The sequence below is a fragment of the Schistocerca americana genome, chromosome 1, assembly GCF_021461395.2.
Source record: "Schistocerca americana isolate TAMUIC-IGC-003095 chromosome 1, iqSchAmer2.1, whole genome shotgun sequence".
Lineage (NCBI taxonomy): Eukaryota > Metazoa > Arthropoda > Insecta > Orthoptera > Acrididae > Schistocerca > Schistocerca americana.
The window spans coordinates 387,114,547-387,129,716 of record NC_060119.1 but is presented as its reverse complement, the minus strand read 5'-3'; the positions used below and the strand labels follow the sequence as shown (position 1 = coordinate 387,129,716).

At 42.5% G+C, this 15,170-nt stretch overlaps 1 protein-coding gene across 1 annotated transcript in view; it reads left to right on the top strand.

The window, feature by feature from the left end:
• Positions 1–15,170, top strand: part of LOC124601606 (splicing factor 3B subunit 2) — a 99,831-nt gene that overhangs the window by 37,884 nt on the left and 46,777 nt on the right. The gene's annotated exons all lie outside the window — the stretch shown is intronic.

The window sequence follows — 15,170 nt, the reverse complement described above, 5'->3', positions numbered from 1 at the left end:
TCCAGTATGATACTGGGTGATGAGGGAAAGTGGTTATCCTTTGCAGTTGGTTGCTGGGATTGGGCGGAAGATTAGGGATGTGTGAGATTAGAGCATGGGAAATTTGTCTGCGCACTAGATTAAGGGGATAGTGACTGCCTGTGAAGGCCTTAATGAGACCGTCAGAATATGGATCAAGGAAATTCTCGTCGTTGCAGATGAGCCATCCAGGGTGGTCAGGCTATAAGGGAGCAATTTTTTAGTGTGGAAGGGGTGACAGCTATCAAAATGAAGATACTGTTGATGGTCATTAGGCTTTTAATGGACAGATGTATTGATGGAACAATCAGTAATGTGAAAGTCAACTTCCAGGAAGGTGTATGTTGGGCTGAGGAAGACCAGCTGAAGTGAACTAGAGAAGAGATGAGGTCGTGATGGAATGATGATAGTGTGTCTTGGCCTTGTGTCTGGAACATGAAGATATAATCAATGAACCTGAACAAGGAAAGAGTTTGGGTGGCTAGGAAGGGTTTCCTCTACATGACCCATAAGTAGGATTGGATAGGGCACTGTCATGTAGGTGCCAATGGCTAAGCGATTTATTTGTTTGTATTTCTTCCCTTCAAAAGAGAAGCAGTTGTGTGAGAGCATGTAATTTGTTAATGTGTAATGAATGAGGTGTTGAGTTTGAAATCAGAAGGATATTGGGGAAGGTAGTATTTGAAAAAGATAAAACCAAGAGCATGACAGGTTAATGGTGTATTTCTGGGTCTACAGCCAAGTTGATGTTTCCATTTTATAGCTGGGTCAGTTGTCAAAGTACAGTGCATTAAATGGAAACAACAACACGCCTGTACGCCCAGAAGTGTACCGTTAATCAATCATGCTGAGAGAATCTGAGAGATCAGAGAATGGGTGACGATGTTGTATGAGGAGGTGGTGTCAAACAGTGACAAGTGGGGACCCAAGTGGTAATGTGGTGACTAAGGTTGAGAGTTGGTGGAGGAAGCATTTCATATCTCTAATACAGGAGACTGGACTGTAAGCAGTTGGTTCAGAGGCATTGGTCAAAGAGAATGAAGATTCAGCAGGACAGTTATCAGTTACTATGTAGTGTTCAAGATTATTGGGTTAATGAATATCGAAAGTGTGTGGAAGGTGAGTGTGTGGGCCATTCATTGAGATGAGGAGGGAGATGAATATGGGGGAGAATAGTCTGGGATGGAACTAAGGATTTGACTTGCAATATGAGGTTATATTGGACCTCTGGGATGGGGCTACTATGATTAGGCTTGTGCGCGCAGGACTCGCACAGTGGCTTCCGTCAGGTGATCACTGTAGATCATTGTGATAAAGGTGGAGCAATTTTCTGCAGGAAGGATGACTAAATAAGGATCTGGCCTGCAGATGCAGATTACTGTTCTGTCTTCTATCGAGAGGTTTGTGGTCCTGAGAAGGGACCTTAGGAAGGAAAGTGAGATCAAGTTGGAGGTAAGGAATTCCTGGAAGATAGGAGAGTAATTTGATGGGAGAGGGGGTGGGGGTCATGGTTGGATAGTCGTACAAACTGGAAGAGTCGAGATTCTCTGATGGGGCCAGGTTGGCTTTGGTTGATAGTATTAGTAGCAAAAAGTGTTACTACTACAGTGAATCAGGAGAATATGAGCAGGTCTTTGAAGAGGCCAACGTGGTTAAGCATGATTGAACTTGGGTGTGGATCTTAAGGTGAAGCCTGTCAGTGGAACTGATCTATCCCATCAGAGACAGAGCCATCTGTGAAAGCAGTCACGTCATATACCAAATCTGCTGCAATTTCTGCATAGCATTTTCCAGCTGTTCACCCAAATGAAAGACCATCCTCTTATCTGTGGCGGAGACCGGAGTTGCCCACCCTGTTGCAAAACACACTCCTGACCATAAAATGTTTGATTTTGATGGCTGCTTCACAACCTGTGCTGCCTGAATCCTTCCCTCCAGTGCCAGCTTTTTTTGAACTAAATAGATGAGAGTAGTTCTTGCAACAGATGAGAGTAGTTCTTGCAACACATCCTTTGTTCCCATAATTTTCCTAGTATTAATCACCGCTAGTCCCCAGCTCCAAACCCAGCTTCACTCTGTCTGAGCACCTGAAGTCACTCATCTCGCAACCACCCTTTGTTCCCCACAGCCTCCCTGCACTAGCAAAACTTTCCCAGTTATGGACAGCCATACTTGCAGCATGGCTCAATATTTCTACAGGGGTTTCCGTGCCATGTTGAGTTGCTACACTATGCTGGCCCAAAGGAGGCCTGACACAATATTAGGAGATATCCCATGACTTTTGTAACCTCATGGTACACATGTGATGATCTCTAGTGACAATAACTGCAAACAGAACATAGCAGGCAGTGCAAGATGGAATATCGTTTCTGGATTAATCAGTCAGATTCTTGTTAGGTTATTAGAGTTTTCTAAGGTTTTTAAGGTTTTGTAAAAAGAAGAAAAAAAGGTAAGTCATTAGTTTGTGTTGAGAAGTCAATAACATGAAAGCCAAACAGACATGTTCACACCATGTAAGTGTCAGTACTCATAAGAAGGCATTGGGAAAATTTGTAATTTATGGCCAATGTCAGTTTTATTTTTTTCAGATTTCAATGGTAATTTTCACTGTTATTTACTGCTGGCTGGTTTATCTTTTCATTTATTTATTTTTGTACTATTTAACTAATTTTGAATGTTACATTAAAAATGAAACTGTACCTAACATTTACATGATATTTGTTACGCCATGCATATCACATTTATTAACGTTACACTGACTTGAGAAGGAGAAAGGAAACACTTTTATTATACTTCACAATTAAGAAAACAATTTTAAGACATGTAAATTTTCAGCCAAACACTGCAGACTTAGCTGCACACTGTCTGCATTGGAACACTGGATCCAAATGACATTCAGTGCCAAAACTGCAAACTGCTGGTTATCGACTCCTTATGCATACACAAATTAGATTATGTCAACATTATCTGATTCACTGGAAATTTGCTTTTCAGCAAAATTCTGAAGAGATTTACACCGCTTCAGAGTAGCCGCACTACTGTGACCAGACTGCAGTATCCTTGCCATGTGTGCAATAATGGGGGTCAAGCTTATTTCCCTTGGGATAAAATGTGAATCTGTGACTTAAAATATGGGTTCATTTAAACCTGTGGCCATAAGAGCTAACAACCTTGTCTGAAAATGCAATCCAGTGGGCCTCAATGCCTCCTTAATTTCTCCATGAAACACTTACTTTTTTATGTACTTTTAAAAAATTGTATTTGTTCATCAACAAAAATTCCTTCTTCAACCTGTTTGAAATTAATGTGAAGTGGGATATGTCAAAGACTAAGAAGACAGTAATATTAGTTAACTCATTCTTTCGAAAACATGGCTTTCACAAAAATCCATTTCACTTCCTCATCCTACTGGGAATTGACATACTCTTGCCTGCATTAGACAGCTCCCATATGTCGTCACTGTGGAAAAATACAACCATTTCTTCAAAATATTCTGCTATGTAAGTGGCTGTGGGTCACGAGTTCCAGTGTGTAAAAACTTGATGAGGAAAAAAATGTGCATTCCTTTCCTTCAGAAACTCCAAATAAAAATGTTTCCTCTTCCTGGTGTTCAAAAGTTCACTTTATAAATGGCTTTTCATAGTGTTTGACTTGCTAAGTTCCTTAAAAACAGTTGGCAGTCGGATTCAGTTTGTGAGTCCAGCACTGAATTGGATTAAAAGATCATGTACAATTTTCTTCAAAGAATCAACACATTTGTTCACGTATCTAGCACTATCAATCACTATGGCCTCTATTGGCCTCTATATTATCATGTTGTGTATTGTATTTCTAAAGAGCCCGTAAAACTGCACAAGTACATCGTGTTGAGATTGCATGTATACATGGAACAAAAATTTCTGCTAATTCCACACTTCAATGATTCTCAACAATACAGTAGTCTCATTGGCTAATATCGTGACATCTGTTCCAGCTTGTTGTTCCATCACGTCATTTTTCATTGTATTAGAAGCTTGATAGTCTCCTTCATTGTTTTTACATGCAGAATGTTAGTATCACCTAAAAAGGAACACTTATTATATTAGTTATTTGATTTAAAAAAAAAAAAAAAATAATTTGATAATGTCCTAGTGCAGAACATATTACTTTATTAAATATTGAGTTTTAATAGGATCAAGTTTAAACTACAGTTTTACTGTTAACAGAACACTGCTCACCTTCAGTGAATTCATTCATTCACTGCCGATAATTTTCATTTTTCCAGTTTGTGGAGGAGAATGTTGGCCTTTGTAAAGCTTTCAAGCTGCTGCTAATTGAAGACTGCTGCTCATTTGCAAACAGAATTTCTTCATTTAAAGTAGTGTCTTTACACTCTCATGAAATTCTGCTACTGCAGTTTTTTTAATTTATATATATATGCTTCGGTTTCAAATTCCTGTGTCCTGTCGTCAGCAGTCACTGCTGGATTTGGCACTTTTGCAGTCAGCATTGAGTTGCATTTATAATACAATGAATATAGGGCAGAGTTTGTTTTCACTCAAGATTTTACGAGAATTTTGGAGAAAACATTAATAGCGCTGCTGTGCTGCAAACTGTGGCCAGTCATGTGAAACAGTTATATGACCAAAAGACGTTCAGCGAGCCAACTTGCAACTCGATAAATAGTTGTATAGATTTTTGAATGCAGAAACTGTTCCAACAACTTTTGAAAACAATACCAAACAATTGTGGTGATATTAAATAACATGTTTATAATAGAGGGAAACATTCCACGTAGGAAATATATATCTAAAAACAAAGATGACGTGACTTACCAAATAAAAGTGCTGGCAGGTCGACAGACACACAAACAAACACAAACACACACACAAAATTCAAGCTTTCGCAACAAACTGTTGCCTCATCAGGAAAGAGGGAAGGAGAGGGAAAGACGAAAGGATGTGGGTTTTAAGGGAGAGGGTAAGGAGTCATTCCAATCCCGGGAGCGGAAAGACTTACCTTAGGGGGAAAAAAGGACGGGTATACACTCGCGCGCACACACACACATATCCATCCACACATATACAGACACAAGCAGACATATTTAAAGATATCCATCCACACATATACAGACACAAGCAGACATATTTAAAGATGTCTTTAAATATGTCTGCTTGTGTCTGTATATGTGTGGATGGATATGTGTGTGTGTGCGCGAGTGTATACCCGTCCTTTTTTCCCCCTAAGGTAAGTCTTTCTGCTCCCGGGATTGGAATGACTCCTTACCCTCTCCCTTAAAACCCACATCCTTTCGTCTTTCCCTCTCCTTCCCTCTTTCCTGATGAGGCAACAGTTTGTTGCGAAAGCTTGAATTTTGTGTGTGTGTTTGTGTTTGTTTGTGTGTCTGTCGACCTGCCAGCACTTTCATTTGGTAAGTCACATCATCTTTGTTTTTAGATATAAATAACATGTTTGTAAGTTATATGCATTACAAGCTGAGTTCATATTATGACAAATACATATAGTGTGATTTTAACTAGTTGGCACCTGACATTTAAGATCCGAAGTTGCGCCGTTGTTGCATGAAGTACTGTCTGCTGGCAGCCAACACTGCACTTTCCTCTTCACAGCAATAGAAAATTGCCTTAAAGCCTCTACCTCTGACAAAAATGAAGTGAAATATCTCAAATTCCCACATGGTATAGCTCTCTGTAGTCTCTGTCGTCATATCAAAAATGTGTTCTTATTTTTAGTTAGGGGCAGGGTTACATTAATTTTTTTGAAATGTATGGAATTTTCCCATTTGTAAACAGCTTCAGACTTACCACATGAGATCTCGAAAACTTTTTAACTCTCAACAATACTTTCCTTTTCATTGATTACCAAAATACTTAACTTTTCAAAGTTGCATATTGCATTTCTTCTCCTGTACGCAAGCTTATGAAAATAACATTTTTGTCCATTTGTGTCAATATGTAACTGTTTAACAGGTAAGAAGTTTAGAGAAAAAAAATAGAGTCCCTGTCCCTTACAAAAATACTGCAAAAATTCTGAGTCACATATGGTATCCTTGTTGGTACACTTCTAAGCATGCGAAAAATCATTTCCTAATTTTAATTATTGCTAGTGTTACTTTGGTTACTGAAATAAGAGAAATTTTTGCATCCAGAAAAATTTCCTTCTTATCACTGTGTATCTCAGAAACTATTATGCTAATTGAAAAAATGTCTTGGTGTTTACACGAAATGAAATGCACTTAAAATTCTGTCTTAACTTACCATTAGAACATGATTGCAGCTGACTGAACAGTTTCTTCATCTACATCTACATTTATACTCCGCAAGCCACCCAACGGTGTGTGGCGAAGGGCACTTTACATGCCACTGCATTACCTCCCTTTCCTGTTCCAGTCATGTATGGTTCGCGGGAAGAACGACTGCCGGAAAGCCTCCGTGCGCGCTCGAATCTCTCTAATTTTACATTCGTGATCTCCTCGGGAGGTATAAATAGGGGGAAGCAATATATTCGATACCTCATCCAGAAACGCACCCTCTTGAAGCCTGGACAGCAAGCTACACCGCAATGCAGAGCGCCTCTCTCGCAGAGTCTGCCACTTGAGTTTGCTGAACATCTCCCTTAGTCTCACAAGAAGAAAGAGAAATTTATCGAAATAAATTCACAAAAACAAGAATTATTGGAAGTGAGAGGTTCATTAAAGTACACTATACACAAATTGACAGTGGGGAGGAACACTTAATTCAGAGTCAGTGGAACTATTGATTTGACTGCTTGTAGTGTCAGATATAATCAAGTCTCAGTGCACTCTTGTAATACACCTTCAGTAGCCAATGCTTCCTGTACCATGTGTTTCATATGGTTCACTACCTTTTGCCAGTCTTCTGGTGTCACTGTGTCAACTGCCTCCTTCAAAAGGCATTCCTCTTCAGTTAATGTAATATCTTTATTTACTGTGGTAATATATCATTTGGCTTGTGACTAAATGAGTTATGTTGTGTTGAAATGACTGTGGCAGGAAGGCAGTCTGAGTACTTTATGCTTGTATCTTTTGCCATTTCATTCATAAGGTAAGCTGGATGCATTGTGTTGTGCTTGTGACATAACTTCTAACACTCTACCCTTTTCAAGCTACTGTCAAATCGTATCTTACACATCTCTACCCAGCAAAAATGCCTGTGTTCCTTGTTGCCGTTGTGGGCAGGTATCTTGTATAACTCAGCATAAATATGAGAGTTGCAGACAGGCACAACAAGAAGATTGTCACATATACACTGGTCAGCCAGAACATTATGACCACTGACCTACTATTGACATAAACCCGTCCAGGCAGTAGCAGCATCACTTGGTTAGGAATGACTGTTAGTCAGACACATGCACGGTGCATGTAGTGTCAGTGAGTGTGCTGTCAGTGTGTAGAGTGGGGGAGGTGCGCGATCTTCTGGAGCTTGACTGAAGGTATATTGTGATGGCCCAGAGGCCCGTCATGAGCATTTCAGAAACTGCACAACTTGTCTGGTGTTTGAGGAACGCTGTGGTGAGTGTCTTTGACACGTCGTGAAACCAAAGTGATACCACATCCAGAGGTCGTGGGTTTGGGTGGCCACCCATCATTATAGATGTTGGACGTTGTACGCTGGGCAGACTGGTAAAACAGGACAGGTGGTAAACTATGCTGCATCTAACACCAGACTTTAATGCTGAGCAGAGTACAAGTGTCTGAACACTCATCACTCTTTAATGGGTTCATGCTTGGCTACCATAGGGTCCCAATCTTTGTAGCATCTTTTGCCTTCTCTGCTGCATGTCTATCATCTTCCTCTGCTTTTTCCCCTCCCTTGAGGAACATGTCTGAAGTGTTTATGGGAATGTTTCCCACTGTCCGTAGCTAACATACGAACAGTCTCACTGTTTTTCGTTCCTTTTTTCCTTTCTTCATTCAACTTCTCCTATCCTTCCTCCGTTATCTTGTTCCTCCCTGAACACTCCTGAAGGTTGGCCCATGCATCTGATGCATAACAGCTGACTCAGTAACACGTAATTCCCAACCCGTGGCTGATAGGTAGGGTTCACATGTACCCCTGGTACAGGCCAGGCCCGGTGTGTGTGTGTGTGGGGGGGGGGGGGGGGGATTGCCTGAGCTGCTACTCCCAAATTGCTGCTCTGTCAGGTGTTCAGCAGGTGTGACCTGAGGTGTGAACAATCACCTAAGGCGGGGTGCACCTTGTGAAGGAGCGCATCCATGTTGGAAGGAGCGCATCATCGGAGGTGCTGGAACCATGGGAGATTTCCTCACAGGGAGCCAATCATTATCTTTGCAGTCCACATTGACCAAACGTAAACGGAATGAAGCTCCCGATTCAAAGACCCTCCCAGCTACACCATGTTCCTCGTGGTTCCTCATAGTTTCACATACTGAAGATGGTCAGTCCTTCACAATGGTATATCTGTTTGTTATTCAGAAAGGTGTTGATGCAATTGCTGACCCTGTGAAATCCTGCTCTCGTTTATGGAATGGCACTTTGCTTTTGGAGAATACTTCTGATTCTCAAACACAACAACTGCTTGCCACTTCGCTTCTCCACGGCTGTCTTGTTCGTGGTGTTATTTACACTAGGCTGCTGGTCTGACCAAGGCTGAAATCCAAACATACCTCTCTGATCAGGGTGTCCTGCAGTCCATGAAGTAGTGAAAAAGGTAGATGCCTCATTAGTGCTCACACACACACACTCTTTTTCTCACCTTTGATTGAACAGTTCTTCCGTCCAAGATCAAAGCATTCTATGAAGTTATCACAGTCAGACTGTACATTGCAAACCCGATGCACTGCTACCAGTGGTATCGTTTCAAGCACACTCAAATGTTTTGTCGACACCTGGCCAAATGTGTAACTTGTGGTAAGGATGTGCACGTGGGTGAATGTCCGCCTCCTTCCTGCTGTATCAACTGCAATGGCGACCATGCTGCCGCGTCTGGAGATTGTCCCGTGTATCTTGATGAGTGGACCGTGCAGGAGATCCGGGTAAAGGAAAAAGTACCTTACCTGGTTACTCGCAAGTTATCGGCTCATTACAAACCCTGCATTCTACCATCTGGCACTTATAGTACTGTTCTTGGTACATCTTGCTCCATGAAGGACATGGCCACGCAGACATGTGACCTCAAATTCAGCTCTGAGGTTGTGAAATCGCCCAGTATCATGGTAGCTTCACCTACCCCTCGTCCAGCTGTGCAACAAGTTATCAAATTCTCACCACATGGAGCAAAGTCTCCAGCTACACAACCTGCAGGCCGGAAAGGACAGAAGGAATACTCTGTGAAGACTTCCTATGTCCCTCCAGTCAACCAACACCTGACTCTTCCTCTGCTAACCGGAAAGACTCGAAGAAGTCCAACAAAGGCAAAGGCGCACGACCAACCGTTTTTCTGCAGAAGAAAGCTGAAGCTTCTGTGGAATTCATGGAGCAGGATCCTCCTGCCTCTGTGCCCTGCAGCAGCGAGTCTTCGGAGCCTGGTGCTCAGCAACCACCAATATGACATCTCTTCATTTTTTCCTCATCATGGCTCTCCTGCAATGGAACATTCACAGCCTTCAATCCAACAAAGAGTATTTACGGCTGGTTTTAGAATCACAGCATCCACTTTTACTTTGCTTTCAGGCAGCAAAATTGTGTCCTCACGACTGCTTTGAGCTCTTGCATTTCTTCCCGGTCTGTTTTGACCTTCCACCCCCCTGAGGTCAGCATTCCATCTCATAGGGGAGTCATGGTGCTCATACGCGATGATGTTCATAGTCAACCCATCTCCCTGACTACCCGTCCTCAAGCTGTTGCAGTTCGCCGTTTCCTTCCTCACTTGACCTTCATCATACCCATATCTAAACCCGGTAAGAACAAACACCTTCCTTCTAGCTGCAGCCCAATTTCCCTCACCAGGCATGTTTGCAAGGTGATGGAATGTATGATTCATGCCCCGCTGGTATGGTGGCTTGAGTCTCATAATTTACTAACCACTGCACAGTGTGGATTTCAAGTGTGCCATTCTGCAGTTGACCATCTCGTCACTTTGTCCATCCATGTCACGAATGGTTTTCTGCGGAAATTCCAGACTGTGGGTGTGTTTTTCGATTTTGTGAAAGTCTACACCACCTGCTGGAGGAACTGGTATCCTTCATAATCTCTGCATGTGGGGCTTCTGTGACCACCTGCCTCATTTCCCTGAGGAATTTTTAAAAGACGAAGTTTCCAAAATACATGTGGGTTGTGCCTTGTCGGACACCTTTATCCAGGAAAATGGTGTGCCTCAGGGTTCCATCCTGAGCGTTGTCCTCTTTGCTATTGCCATTAACCCTATAATGGTCTGTCTCATGCCATTCATCTCCGACTACTTTTTCATTGATGATTTTCCCGCAGTCTCATTGAGTGGCCTGTCTCATTGAATGGCATCTTCAGCAAAGTCTCGATTGTATTTACTCCTGGAGCATTGACAATGACTTTCATTTTTCCTCTAACAAAACCGTTTGTATGAATTTCTGGTGGCGAACTGATTTCTCTCTCTATCTTTACCTCCTTGGCCTGTTGATCTTCTATTCGTTGAAACTATGAAATTCCTAGGGCTCATACCCGATAAGAAACTTTCTTGGCTCTCCCACATGTCAATACCTGGCAGCCCACTGTACGCAGTCCCTCAGTGTCCTATGTGTTCTCAGTGGTACTTCCTTGTTTGCAGATTGAACCACTCTCCTCCATTTGTACCGGTCCCTTGTCTATTCAAGACTAGACCATGGGTGTATCGTTTATACATCTGCACGTCCATCCCTTGTACGCTGTCTCAATACTACGCATCATTGTGGCAGCTGTTTGGCCACTGGTACCTTTTACACTAGCCCGATTGAGAATCAGTAGGCAGAAGGTGCCGAACTACCTCTGTCCTACCGCCATGACTTTCTCCTCAGCAGATACATATGCCGTTTGTCTGCCATGCGTGGAAACCCATCCTATACTGCCTCCTTCGATGCCAGTATGGGCCACATCCCTCTTCTCTTCAGATCTTGCTCCAGCAGATTAACTTCACACTTCCTGCACCTTTCCCAGTGGGTGTGAACCCTTTACCCGTGTCCTTGACCTTCATTTGATCCCTAAGGATACTACTCCAGCCTTGCTCTGTCGCCTTCGCAAGGAACTTCATGGTAGTAGCTTTGTGTACACCGATGGCTCTCAGACGACTGTGTTGTTGGGTGTGCCTTCGTCATTGATGCCGACATTTTATGGTATTGACTTCCGGCACACTGCTCATTATTTACAGCAGAGCTTTTCACACTGTATCAGGCTACGGAGTACATCCAGCGACACAGGCTACTCAATTGTGTCATCCGCTCAGACACTTTCAGTGCCCTTCAACGCTGCCTCTGTGCATGCCTTAGTGCAACAGGTCCAGGAAAACTGTCACTTGCTCACTCTTGATGGAGCCACTGTGATGTTTTTGTGGGTTCCCGGTCATGTCGGTCCGACAGGAAACGAGGCTGCTGGCGTTGCTGCCAAGGCTGCAGTCCTCGTACCTAAGTCCCATAGTTCGTATATTCGCTCTGATGATCTCTGTGTTGCCGTCTGTCAGGAAGTGGTGTCACTTTTTCATCACAACTGGTCCTCACTTCATGGGAATAAACTCCAGTTTATTAAGCTTCTCCCAGCAGCATGGATGATCTCCACTCGGCCTTCCTGCTGTGAGGAGGTCATTTTAACTAGGTTGCCTATTGGGCACTGCCTTTTTAGCCATCGCCATTTGTTAAGTGGTGCTCCCCCATCAATTTGTGCACATTGTGCCCAACTTTTAACTGTCTGACATTTCCTGATGGAATGTCCCTTTTTAACTTTTTACATTCCCGTTTGGGTGTGCCCCAAAGACCATTTAATTTTTAGTTCTTGACCTCCATTTCTCTATTGCATATTTCCTCCATGTCCCTATTTTTATCTGTCTCGTCTTCTATCAATTGGGATTGACGTATAGTCATTTTTAACTCCTCTCACTGTCTTTGTGTTCCACAGTTTGACATGGGTGTGTATGAACGTAGTTGTTTTTGTGCCCTAAAACAAAACAAACACTCCTAACGATGGACCTCCACAGACAACAACCCATGCATCTGTCATCGTTAACACCATGACATTCGGTAACTATAGCTGAAATGGGCACATGAACATAGGCACTGGACACTGGCGCAGTGGCAGAGTGTTGCCTAGTCTGACGAATCTCGACACCTCCTTCATCATGCTGATGGGAGGGTGCGAATCTGTTGCCTTCCGGAGGAACAGCTGCTTGACATCTGTGCTGGCAGAGGCTCCATTATGTTCTGGGAACCTTCATGTGGGCATCTATGGGTCCAGTGAGGTCGTGCAAGGATGGCCAAGGGCATTGCCATTTTTCAACAAGATAATGCATCATGTCTTAAGACCAGGAGTGTGATGGTGCGAGTAACCAAGTGGCAAGTTCCAATTGATGTGCTGTTCCCCCATCTGACCTGACCTGAACCCAGTCAAACACATCTGGGATGTGATTGAACGTGTTATCAGAGCTCATTGCCCTACCCCGCAGAATTTACGGGAATTAGGTGACTTGTATGCGCAGATTTGGTGGGCCAGTTCCCTTCAGTAACCTACCAAGGTCTCACTGGTTCCATGCCACGATGCTTCATCATTGTTATCTGTGCCAGAGATGGATATACCAGCTGTTAAATAGGTGGTCATAATGTTCTGCCTGATCAGTGTAAACCTTTGGGAAGAGCGGCTGGAGATAGCCGTCATGTTGTGTGTGAGACATCTGCTTGCTTGTGTGAATGTGTGTGCATTTTTCTTTTCTGAAGAAGGCATTGGCTGAAAATTTATATGAACTGTCGTTTCATTGTGCCTGTCTACAACTCAATGTGTCATCTTCACGATGAGTAGCAATCTGTCCTTTCCATAATATTGTTGATCCTGTTTTATATAACGGAATGATATGGAGTAATTGGATAGATAAAAGGCCTACTCACCAAGTGGTGGCAGGAGAGCACATATATAAAAGGTATCAAAGGTTGCAAGCTTTTGGAGACAGTGGCTCCTACTTCTGGCAGAAGGTTGAAGGGGAAGGAAGAGGAGTGAAGGAAAAGGACTGGTGAATGTTAAGAAAAGGGGTAGACTTCAGAAGAGTTACCCAGAAACCTGCGTCAGGTGCGACTTACCAGATGGGATGAGAAGGAAAGACTGATTGTTGGGGACTGCAACAGATGAGATACAGTTTTCTGAACTTCACCTCTTTTCCTAAAAGTCATCAGTGCTTTTCCTACACCCCTCTTCCTTCCCCTTCAACCCTTCTTCCTGAAGTAGGAGCAACTGGCTCCGAAAGCTTGCAAACGTGTTTTCTCCTGCCACCACTTGGTGAGTAAATTTTTTAACCATCACATTACATAATATTTTGAAAAATTAATTATTTTCATTGATGACACAGCAAGTTATCTGTAACAGTTATAGAGTTTTTCATTAAGTCCTCAAACCTTTTCATAAAAGTGTTGTGGTTCGTTCATCTCTTTATAGTAATCAGAGATTTTATTTGAACTGAATGACAGCAGACCAGACAGTTGGGCTTGCTGGTCTAGCGGTAAAGTGCTTGGCTGGCAACCAAGAGGTTGCGGGATTGATCCCAGTCAGACCTTGGATCTGTCAGTCTGCATTTTAACTTAGCCTTAACCTCTCAATGATGTGAGAAGTTGCCAGAAATGAGATGTAGTTCAGATTCCACATTAAACTCTGGCCCCCTTTCTTTGTTTGGATAACTGGAGTAGATTAGTGTCCAAAGTGACATCAAATAGAAAGACTTGCACCAGGCCAGTGAGCCACATAAAATTTATTTATTTTGCAGCAGCTTTTGGAATTTCTAGCATGTACTACATTACTCTCTTATGTCTGCTAATCGTGGCTGCCATACTACCACTGTGATATCATCTGTGTAACCTTTTTTAATCTGTGTCCCATATTCTCCCACGTTTCATCAATCTGAACAGTATCCTCCTTATTTGTTCCTATTAATTCTCTAAGAAAATGGCAGCACCTAACAGTTATAACTTATATATCTTGGTATTCCATTAGTTACTTGTGAGCACAAGTAGATTTATAGCGAAATCCTAAATTTTTCTCAACTCGTAACAAGGGTGGCATGTAGCTTTTCTAGTGTCGAATGCACCTTTCGCAAATTATTTGTGTATGTTTCACTAAAAATAACAGCTACTTGGAAAGAGTAGAGTTTTGTGGATTACCTCTCAAGGTGTGTGTTCTTGCCAAGTGTCGCCAGTTTAGATTTGCCTAATTCCTTTTTCGTGAATTTCTCCTTGCTAATTCTTATTATGGATATTCACTGAGTTACAGAGCAGCTGCAGTCCACTCACCACTTCATCAAAAGGAACGAAAGGCACCCCTCACCCCATCTCCACTCCATATCTACATCTCCATCTTCCTATCTCTAATCTCCATCGCCCTCAAATAATTGCCTCTGGGAACACGCACATTTTTTCAAAATGTCCTAGGAGTGTGCAGCTTCAATCTGACCCTCTTTTGACTACTTTCATCATAAATTGTAAGGCACGCGAAGATAAAAGTCACACAGATCTCTTCCTGCAGAGGCTCACTGAGGAAAGGCCTTGCACAGAGCTTTAGCTAGTGTAGTAGAAGTGGCAACACAGAGGGAGCTGACAGTGCCAGGCTCCCGCCTGGTGTATTGGTGGTGGGAGCAGTCCAGCCCAATAACTGTGAAGTGACAACTACTTTCAGTCTGACAAGCAATTCTGAAATGTTTCAGCTAAATGAAATTTAAATCATGTAATGAATTTAGACATTCGTAATAGTACTTTTGTTGTAAATGATGCGTTAGAGGTAGTGAAACACTGCATTCAACCATGACTAACACAGTGCTATTGTGCACAGTATTGTTTAGTTGCTAATGCTCACTGTGACTGGATACAAAACACCTCCAGTCCATTTCTTAATGTGGGAAAGGAACTGTTACTTTAAACTGTGTTGAACCACGATCAGCCATGATGAATAAGTATCTAATTTCAACATTAAATAGCAATTGGTTGTCACTGCTGGCCTCAGATTTATGGCATTTTCTACCTGGGAATGGGGAAAACTGCC